At 34.9% G+C, this 10,749-nt stretch overlaps 1 protein-coding gene across 2 annotated transcripts in view; it reads left to right on the top strand.

Annotated features, from left to right (window-relative positions):
- The first annotated feature begins 429 nt into the window (after positions 1–429).
- LOC120623324 (protein FAM102A) overlaps positions 430–10,749 on the top strand; it is a 119,790-nt gene continuing 109,470 nt past the window's right edge. For both annotated transcript variants that reach the window (XM_039889288.1, XM_039889286.1), the window contains exon 1: positions 430–656. The gene's annotated coding sequence lies outside the window, so the exon portion shown is untranslated. The remainder of the gene's footprint in view (positions 657–10,749) is intronic.

The following is a 10,749-nucleotide window of genomic DNA, read 5'->3' as shown; positions in this document are numbered from 1 at the left end:
TGTTTCCAAATTGTTGAAACAAAACACTTGAATAATTTAAATATTTATTTTTCATTTGTTTATTTAGAAACCACCTAACTGGAAATACTCAATCGGTTCTATTTGTTAATGTGGTTCTCAACTTGCCAAACTAGCATATTATAAAAAAGTAGAGAGTTTTCAGTGTTCTTTGTAGAGACGCAGCTTAATCAAGCTTAAGGTTTGCCACAGCGTTACTGAATGGCGGTTTGCAATTGCCGTTTTGTTTTGTTATAGTTGTTTCTTACCCAAAAATATTGTTTCAATATTTATTCGAAAAGGCTAGAATTGTAGATAAGCTAGGTAATCAGTAACTAGAACCCAAAACTTAAAAGTTGTCTCTGCTGTTTGTCAGTTGTCATTTGTCAGTTGTCATAAATACATCTATGGTTAAGTTAGTCTATGGCGATGTCAGCCGTGCAATTTGCAATGCAATGGCCGATTGAATTTGTAAAGTAAAGACGGTTTCGGTGGCATATCGCGGACGTTATTAATTTTTTTATTTTATTTTACTGACTCGTATAACCAGTGAAACATTGTGCAAAACTGTTGTGTTTAAGACTGTGTATTAGAATTTGAAGTGGGTGTTTCAAAGGCTGTCGTTTACGATTTTCATTTCGTGTGAAATTTTGTTATTGGTAAGTTGGCATAGCAGTAAACGGGTATCTCATTGCTTCAATTGTCTGATTTGTATCGCACAATGCATATTGTATTGCTGTTGTGATGTTTCACGGAGGTTTGAAGCGTACGCATTCAACTGCCGTTTGCCTATAGTTCGGGCATTGCCAACCAGTTTACGTTTTACGTCGCCAAACATCGCATCACGCAACCACTTCCATTTTTCTATATTCTACCACCTTTCGTTTGTTTTGTCGTTGTTTTTATTAGCATTTTATTTAACTTCGACAACACTGAATACTTAATCCTATAAGAAAGTTTATTATGCTTGCTACTTACATTATTATATAGTTGTTATTAAATAGCATGTAGAAAGTTTAATTCAATGATTAAATAAAAACATTTTTCTGAACGTCGTATTGTAAGTACTTATGAAAAATATAAATAAATATCATTAGTATAAGCCTACCAACCTTTCTGTTTATTTTGTCTGCGATTTTTGTGGTGAGACTCAATAAAACAGTGCCTGCTCTCTTTGTTATTGATAATGAAGAAAGGATGTGTTGGTTGTGTAACGTTACAGAGTTAACAGGAATGTTAATGCCCTTGTACGAGATCAGAGCGAATATAAGAATAGAATATTCTGATAACTTTGACATTCTTTACTTATTAGATAAAATATTGCGCAAGTCAAATTAGCATAGTTTCTAAGATACACAAAGATCAATAATGTTAATATTTAAATTACGTACAATATTCTTGGTTTGTGTGGGCAAATCCCACAGTACACCCAGAACATATGGATGCAGTTTGAGATGTCATAGTAATTAGAACAAGCTAAAAAATTACACATACACACTGACTAAGAATTTAATATTATAAAGCAATAAAAAATATTGAGGATTACTTTTGGCAAACAGACTTGTATGAGTGAATCAAACATGACGTCATATCTTATCATAAAACAATGAAGAACAGAGCATATGTAAATTAAATATTTGAACAAGCGAGAAATTAATTGTAGTTTTTGTTGAATGTGTTTAAATTTAGCTAACCAATCATAGTATTGTGGAATTCAGTACGTAATTGAGGTTAAAATTATGCCTTATCAGTCAAGAATTATAACCTAGGGTCTATACCCTAAAATCATCCTCCTAAAATGTTATACTTCAGTCACATTCACTACTGCTAAATAAAAATAAAATATTATATATACTTGTATGCCTACTAATATATATACATGTATACTAATATTATAGAGAAATAATTAATCTAATAAATCTAAATAAATGAATTTTATAAATCTTTTACTATCAGAAATCTATTTTATACAGAACTTATATTCACTATCTTCTGTTCCTGGGCCGGTCTCTGTACTTAGTTGGACTGAACCGTCCGTTGTACATAGCTTTTGTTTGTCCTGTATTGTATTTGTAAACCATGTTAGATGGAAAAAGATTTTATATTTAGAATAAGCTTATGTTACTTGTAAGATTATTCCAAGGTAAGTGTATGCCTACCTACCAGTTCACTTTAACAATTGGCCAAATTTTTAAAGCAAAGCTGTTGCGAACATTATGTACAGAAAAATTGATTATTGGTGTGTAATTATTTTGAATTAATTTGTTTTAAAATAATATTATTTAATGATTTTAAATGATGGTTGCAGAAACGTTTTGTTGTAACTACTTTCCTATCATTAAATAAATTATTTATGAATTTCATAATGTTGACAAACAAAAAAGTTTTGTAAATTGTAATTTTTATACTACATATCTAATTAGTATCCTAATGTGGATCGAGATTTCTGTACAACAGAATTGGCACCATTTTGACACAGCCTAAATAGTTCAAATTTAAAATAAATAAAATCTGAACATTCTTTGCTTAAATAAAAGGGATTTCACATAGAACACAACACACATAGTGTCCAGTGTATTGAAAACTGCAGTTATCGTATTCAAAATTCGCCAAAATTTGTGAAATCAGCGCCAAATATTAAACAATACATACAAATACATTAAAGCAGTCGAACGCTTTGATGTTATCCAGTTATTATTGACATAATTAGCGCAAATAAAAAAGTTTCAAATATCATCTTAATGTTACGTTTTCAATACTATGGGGTTCGAAACGAAGCGATCATAGTCTACATTGTGAGTTTAGCTGTTTATATATTTCATTAATAAGTTTGTTTATGAGTGTTCTGTAAGATAGTATTGGAGGGTGTTCGATTCAACAAAATATTTTATGGATGTACCTAACCCAGTCTTTCTACGTTAGATGAGCGTGGCATCGGAACAGTGCACAATAACGTAGTTGTTATCCCATGGGTCGTACGGAACGCTTTGCTTCCTCGTTTCTAATGCGCACATATTTGGAATGCCCTTCCGGCTTCCGTTCTCCCCTTTAAGTATATAGGTTTTGTGTCTCTTACCTGTCGTTTTTTCCGTTGCATCCGGTTTGAAATCACAACGATACTAAAGAAGTTTCACTTCAAAAAACCTTGTCTACGCAATATTTGAATAAATAAACTATAGTGTACACGACATAAGGCAAGTACAATACCCTCCCATCAGATAAAAGTAGGCATAGGTACGTGAGTAGGTTTATGTACAACGCAGTTCGAAGGCTGATATTAATGGAGGTTCATCACAGCCGAAACAAAAAGAGCTCGCATAAATCTGTGTCACCGTCTCTCATGTCGGCAGTTTGATGAATAGATCCCGTCTGTCACATCTGCTCACTCGCTCCCGACACATCCGAGCGATATACGAGTTTATGATACCAGTGTCACGTCACGTTCACAAACAAGTGAAAAACAGCCTGAATGCTAGGTAGGTAGGTAGGTAGGTAGGACTCGCACGCGAAGCTTACGTAGGTACCAAGGTGCAATATGAAACGATACATAGTGTATTGCATTGTTAAACAAAACGAGCAATAGAACAACAAAAAATAAAACCCCTCCTGCTGGAAAAGCCACTTTAACTTTTTTAAATATTTATTTATTGTTAATTTGACGACCTCCCTGGCGCAACGGTGAGCGCTGTGAATTTAAGCAGGAGGTCCCGCGTTCGATTCCTGGCAGGGTCAATTTGAGAATTCATAATTTCTAAATATTCTCTAGTCTGGTCTGGTCTGTCGAGAGGTTTTTGCCGTGGCTAGTTACCACTCTACCGACACAGACCTGCCGCTAAGCGATTTAGTGTTCCGGTGGGACTGAATACCGATTAGGGGTATGTCTACCATATTCCCCAACCGGTTAACCAGCTACCATCTAAGACCGCATCATCACTTACCACCAGGTGAGATAGCAGTCAAGGGCTAACTTGCAGTGGAATAAAAATAAATTGTCATAGCGGCCCTAGTATCAATAGTTCTGTCAAAATTTCAACTCTCTTCCTATTAGGGTTGATGCGATACAGTCCGCCGACAAACGGACGGACGGATTGCCAGGACTTCCAGATCAACTCATGGCAACTCGCACTCTACTGAGGTATAGGTTCCTTATTCCTTGTGTTATATCAATATTCCTTATAACGAATTCCAAAATTAATCCAATTCATCCAGTTAAAACTTTAAAGTAGTGTCATCCTTCGCACTCTAAGTCAAAGTCAAGTCAAAAATATCTTTATTCAAGTAGGCCCATAGATAGCACTTTCGATGCGTACATTACATGAGAAGTACACGGTTGTGAGGTGACGGCTACGAGGGTTCCAAACGCGTCCTGGTCTGAAAAGAAGCCCACAACAAACTTAGCCGGGTGTTTTTTTTTGTTATCACCATCTCACAATGTCATTTAAAATTATTAGAAGAGTAACCCGGTTAGAGCAATCATTCACACCCAAGCTTTTTTTATCGATTACGTAGTCCTTTATACTATAAAAGTACCTTTCTATGAGCTTACGTTTGATACAAACTTTGAACTTTTTAAGAGACATCTCCAAGATGTCAATGGGTGGTTTATTGTAGAACAGTAACAAAGAAACACTCTGCGGGGAAGTTCATGACTTTTGGTACTATTAAAACTACCAAGAATCAATCAGTAATTTACGTGAACCTACAAGAAACAAAAATAAAAATTACTAGATTAAAGTTACGATTAAACGTAATATCTACTTATCGGGTCACGGCCGGAATAGTTACTCGAGCAAATGATCACGCACTATGGAGTTGTGCAGGTTTTTTTAATAGATAAAAAGCTTGATTCGAAGTCGAACATCACCATTTAAGTGGCAATGAAAAAGTTTAACGCGTTTTGAATTCGATAAACGTCGCTATCAAGGTCTCTTTACTTACGAGGAAAGATTTAGAGGTTGCAGGCTTACCGACAAGGCTCCAGGGATACGAACTTGTCATATTAATGACTTAAGGGCCGATATTCCAATCTTCAGATAACCTGCGGACTTCGGGGTGGCCTTACGAATTATCAATGCTAATTCACTGTCAGAGGCTAGCATAATAAGTAGATACTGGAAGTCCAAACAATGTCCCAACAAATGTTTATTTGAAGTAATTCTTATGAGAAGTCGCGGACGCTATGCATACGACCAGCGCACTCCAGGTACAGCAGTGCAGATGTAAACTCACACGTAACTATTGCAGATTTTAATGTTATCAAAATTAAGCTTAATTAGCAAATTAAGCTTAATTAAATCTCCTGCTTTTCGCGGAGTATAGCAAATTAAGCTTAATTTTGATAATATATCATGGATTTCCGCAAAGTAACGCCTGCTTCTATCCAAGATTTCAATGTTTACAGATAGACCCCAAGCCATCGAAGAGATATCAGATCGATCGCTAAACATTCGAATCTGTACTTCGTAAATTCATATAGGTACCACTGGTACCTATATGAATTTACGACACGTAAAGAGCGGTGAGCGCTGGCCGAATAAACAGGACACCGTCAATAAATAATAAAATGGAATGAAGTATGCGTTAAAAACTTGTATTAAACTGTTGATTGTATAAGAAAATCAATAGTCACAAAAATAAAGCGATATAACCAAATCATCACACAAGCTTGAAAGTGTCGCTAAATTAGATTGCTCCTCTCGAACACACGCTAAATGCTGTAATAACTAATAAGGTACTAATTATGCAAAGAAATTAGGTGTAAAATAAACATCCCTACTTCCCTACTTCCCTACTTAATATTATAAATGTCAATGTAAGTTTGTTTGTTACGCTTTAACGCAAAAACTTCTTAACCGGTCCTCATGAAACTTTGTACACATGTTCTTGGAAGTGTTAGAAGTAATATAGGATACTTTTTATCCCGACATTAAGCTCTGTTCCTTTGGGAGAGGGGATGAAAGTGTTTGACGATTTTACACCATAACTCCGACAAATTATAACCGATTTAAATAATTATTTTTGTACTATAGACGTTATATATAATATGTGTTTAATTTTGCCAAAACTGTGGCTGGAGATAGAGGACAGAACTCCTCAGCGGACAGCAGAAAACCCCTCATCTAAGACTTAGCGATACTGAATACTTTAATTTTTTTTAGATCTACAACTACATTTAATGCCACATTTAGTACTTAATAAAATTAACTTTTTAATTTTCGTATAAATTTCTGCAATATTGATTTAGTAACGGTTAAAGTATAGACGCCGGCTGGATCATGTTTTGTAAGTCAGTAGGTCTTGCGGAAAATGACATAATATACACGTTAGTTATTGCGCTGTCAGTAAAAAAGTCACGTATGACCAACTGAGGATTACTTGGGCTGTAGCCGGCGGGTTTTCCCGAAACAATGCCTACTTGTATTTATTGATAACACATTGAAGGACGTAATTTTTTACAATTAAATTAGGTGTGCATGCCTTGTAATAAATAACTCCAAAATAGACGGAGCGAACGAACTATTTGCAGTAGAGAGTCACTTGGAATGAAATATATTCTGCAATACATTCTGAATATTTCTCTAACATAAATGACATCTTATATGTTGCAGCAAAACTTCTTATATATATTAAACCATACCACTACTACACTTATCTGTTTATCTGTGTTGACCTTTTCTGTGATTTAATGTCCCTCCATTATTATCCCAGCATTAGCTTTTTATCCCTGAATTAACATAAGTTCCAGGTTAGCTTATTACTTTTTTATACTTTTTACGTTTATATTTTTAGGAAAACATTTTTGTAATAGTTGTTCCGTCAGTGATGGTTAGTAATAATTTACGCCATTATTCTGAATTATGTAATACTTACATCAAATATTATAATAAATTCCGGTAGGCATGACGTAACAGATTTTATACAGACGATGAGCGTGTACATAATTGGCCCGGAATACACAAGTTTTTAAACAATAAGACAATATTATTCTCTTCAAATAATAGAAGAGTATACGTTCATTCTCAGTCATTGTAGTATATGATAATGTGTTTTTTAATAAGATAAAGGATTACATAAACGATACGAAAGCTCAGGTATGCATTGCTCTGGCTCAGCTTGCCTTAGGTAAGTAGGTAGGTATTTAGATTTTAATTGACACAGATTGATTGACAAAGATGAGTTTAAAAAATACCTGACTGAATTTGTGGTGTGGTATTTATTGTACCAAGTTCAAATACGTCCACAGATAACAGACAACGCTCTAACAGACGACTTTTGTAAAATAAAAATGATGAGTACATAATTTGCTACTCAATCTTATAGTTACGTACGTTAGACATTGTCATTGTGCTAGGATACCCAGAAACGTGGAAAAAAATACTATTAAAATTGTAACCTTCCAAAAGTATTATAGGTACACGGAGCTATTTAGGGATATATTAGGGTTATATAGATGCACCGATTATTTGGAGGAGTGTTCGATCGCGATAATTTTAAGCAATGTTTAACGAATTATATTTCGTTTAGCCGTTGGATGGATTGCTCAGATCAAGCAGTAGTAGTATTTGAATTCAAGTTATCATATTGATATAATAATCGGGTTTTCCTAATCCCAAAATTTACTGAATTGCCTTTTGGGCCTATTTCTTTCTTATTCTTCTGCTTTTCTTGTGTAACCTTACTAACTAAACACTATAAGTGTTTTGAACGTTTTAGAGACATATTAATACTAATGCCACCCATTCGTTAGAAGCGGGGGCGAATCAGTCAATATTTAAATAAATAACAATCGAACTAGTAAATTATGAAAGTATCTCGGTTCACAAGAACTTGACCCGGTTAGTTTTTATCACAAGCGGTTGCCTAATGTATTTGATTGCGCTATTTTCCCGTAAGCGGGGCACGGTCGTCTTACGTCTCACGTCTCTTATCGCCATTATTACCATCACCATCAACCATCTTTAGAAGCGGCACGAATTTCATTTCTTCAACTGGTCTGCCCATCTCGTTGGGGACCGTGGGGTAGTAAGGGGAGGAATGACGATAACACCTAGTCAGTCCCAAATGCCAACCTCACTTGCATGCGCCACTGATAGGAAAACTGGATGGAAGAGGCCTTGGCTATGAGTAGCTCCTAAAATGTCTGTTTTGCAAAAGGTAAGTGTGACATGTCTGGTTCTCAAGAGAGAAAAGGTTTATAACATACATCTATAAATTTGCTGTTTTCTGTCAGGGAGTATGATCCTCTGTTACTTCAGATGAGAGGTACTACGCCCCTTTAGGAGGTAAAAAGAGTTGGCAACGGCCAACAAAAATGTATGCTTCAAATTGGAGAATAAAGTTTGGAGTTGCTTCAAGTCTTCCTCTATTGAAATGAAGATTGCTTAATTTTCATCAAGATGTAACAACTTTATATTATTCGAAAGTTAATGAAATTCAGTCGATTCAACTTTTTGCTCGTTATACCTAAAATCAATAACATTTTTATTATTGTTACGAAAAAAACCTTTAGATTTCTAGAATAGGATCCACTTTATTACAATTTGTATGGGTTGGTGGCATCCACTGCTGGACGTGGGTATTTTGTTGGGATACGGTGGGTGGTTCCACAGTGGCATAACAAGCCCCTGCCTAAAAATATATGTGTGTATGTACATAACTGATTATTTATATCATTAAGACCAAAAATCAGGCTTCACAATTTTTAAAATGTAGAACTTTATGTTTAATACTCAAAACCAATATAGTAAATGAAAGAAGAAAATATTGCGTAGTTTCCATTTCACAGCAGACTTGTGCCAAAGCAAAGGTCAAAGCTTAAAAATGCAATTTGGCAGAGTAGCAAAATGAGAAATTTGGATGCTATTCGGTGTCGCCACACTTTTTCCTTCTTATGCAATATTGATCTGTAGGTAAAGTAATTTTTACAGTTAAGGGAGTAAAAACTAGTTCATTAGACTAGTGTGATATATGCAGAATTACAGAATTGTTATGCCCCAATGAAGTTTTGCTCCTTAAAGAAATCCTCAATCAAACAAAATATACATAAATATATATATTATAATAGTATGATAATAGTATGACGGGTCATGGCTTAATAAACGCCAAAGTTAGGTTAGGTTGAGGTAATTTTATTAGCACCAAGGGTTTAAAGCTGTTTATGTTATCGATTTAATGTTTCTAGACACAATATGTCTAGAAACGACACATTGTCGAAGATAGCGAGATATAATGTTTGATGCAGTCTTAATTCAAGTTGGTAGCTCTTTTTGGATATGTCTCACCGATGACGGGGCGTTCAATCACCATTCGAGATTCAGCATTCAGAATCTAGATCAGTTTCAAAGTTTAATTTATCATTGTTGTTTTCAAGTGCTTATAACAATATGTTTTAATTTATTTAATTTTAGAAATACGTTCGCGTATATACACGAGATTTGTGATGGTTATCGAAGTTGATATTCAAAATGGAATGTACCTAGAAACTGGCCAGAGGCTCTTCGCAAAGCTGTCATCATTAACGTGTTTACAGTAGATGACAGTCTAGGCCACACCATTCTCATAGGTATTGTTAGAATATAATTTCAAGTAGTTCTGACGCGTTATCAACGTTCATTACATGTACTTGTTTTCGAGGAGACATTTGTCGCAAACAGTCGAGTATTGGACACTTGGGTAAACTGTGTGCAAAACACTCATTGTGACGCCGTGCAAACAACTCTTGAGGCTTGTTTGTTGAAAATTGTTTTTGCGCGTCTACATGAGCTATGAAACAATCGTGTTGCTATGAAAAACAAAGAAATGTTGTGTTTCCGGACAAGCTTTTTTCTATTGGCACATATTGTGGTCTTTGTCATCATCATCAAGTATGAAAGGCCCCTCTGTAGCTTACTATGCAATATGTTATTCCTTATATTTTTATTTTTATCTACGTGGTGTGAAGATAAATAAATTGATACTTGATATTCTATTTTGCCTTTAATTACGTTTTATGAAAACTCGTCTCGTCAAAACTTTACTCGTCATGTTCTATAAAATGTTTCAATAATGTCCTCTTTTTTTTTAAATTTTTATTTAGGTTGACGTTGCCATTTTCAATACTATTTTGCCGTCTAGAAAATTTTTTGCTCTCTACGTTTTCTCGGAAGACAAAGAAATGCTTCGAATTTTTTATTGTTTTTGTTTTATATCTTGTGATATCGCTTTATCGCTTTATAAACTTGTATGAGAATGTAGACAGTTGTGGGAAGTGTTTTTTGTTGCACTGATGCTACTGTGCCACTTGATGTTGTACATTAACTGGGTGCTTACGTAAACACATCACAGATAATAACTAGAACCAGTAGAATTACATTGCAATGTTCAGTTGCATGATCCAAGTCTTTCTAAGGTTCGGTACCAAAATGGTAGAGCCCGTCTCATAGTAGAGTAGAGAGTGGAGCTTCACAATCATTATCATCGCCATAATCATTACGTTTCCACAAAAGGGCACGGGTTCCATAATCAAAAAGGACTATCACACAGACCAAATGAGGATTAGTGGACTTTCGCCTTTAGAGAACATTATGGAGAACTCTCAAATATGCAGATTCTTGACGAGGTCATCCGACAGGACTGAGTTCGAAGCCCTAAACTATTCTACTATATGTAGAATCTTGGACAGGGATACCAATATTCTAAAGCATTCTAGATTGGTTGACAAAATGCATACAAGTCCATTACACCGTTGCTACTTATTACTAGTATGCGAAGTTA

The sequence above is a fragment of the Pararge aegeria genome, chromosome 4 (genome assembly GCF_905163445.1).
Source record: "Pararge aegeria chromosome 4, ilParAegt1.1, whole genome shotgun sequence".
Lineage (NCBI taxonomy): Eukaryota > Metazoa > Arthropoda > Insecta > Lepidoptera > Nymphalidae > Pararge > Pararge aegeria.
This window is presented reverse-complemented; position numbering and strand designations above follow the sequence as displayed.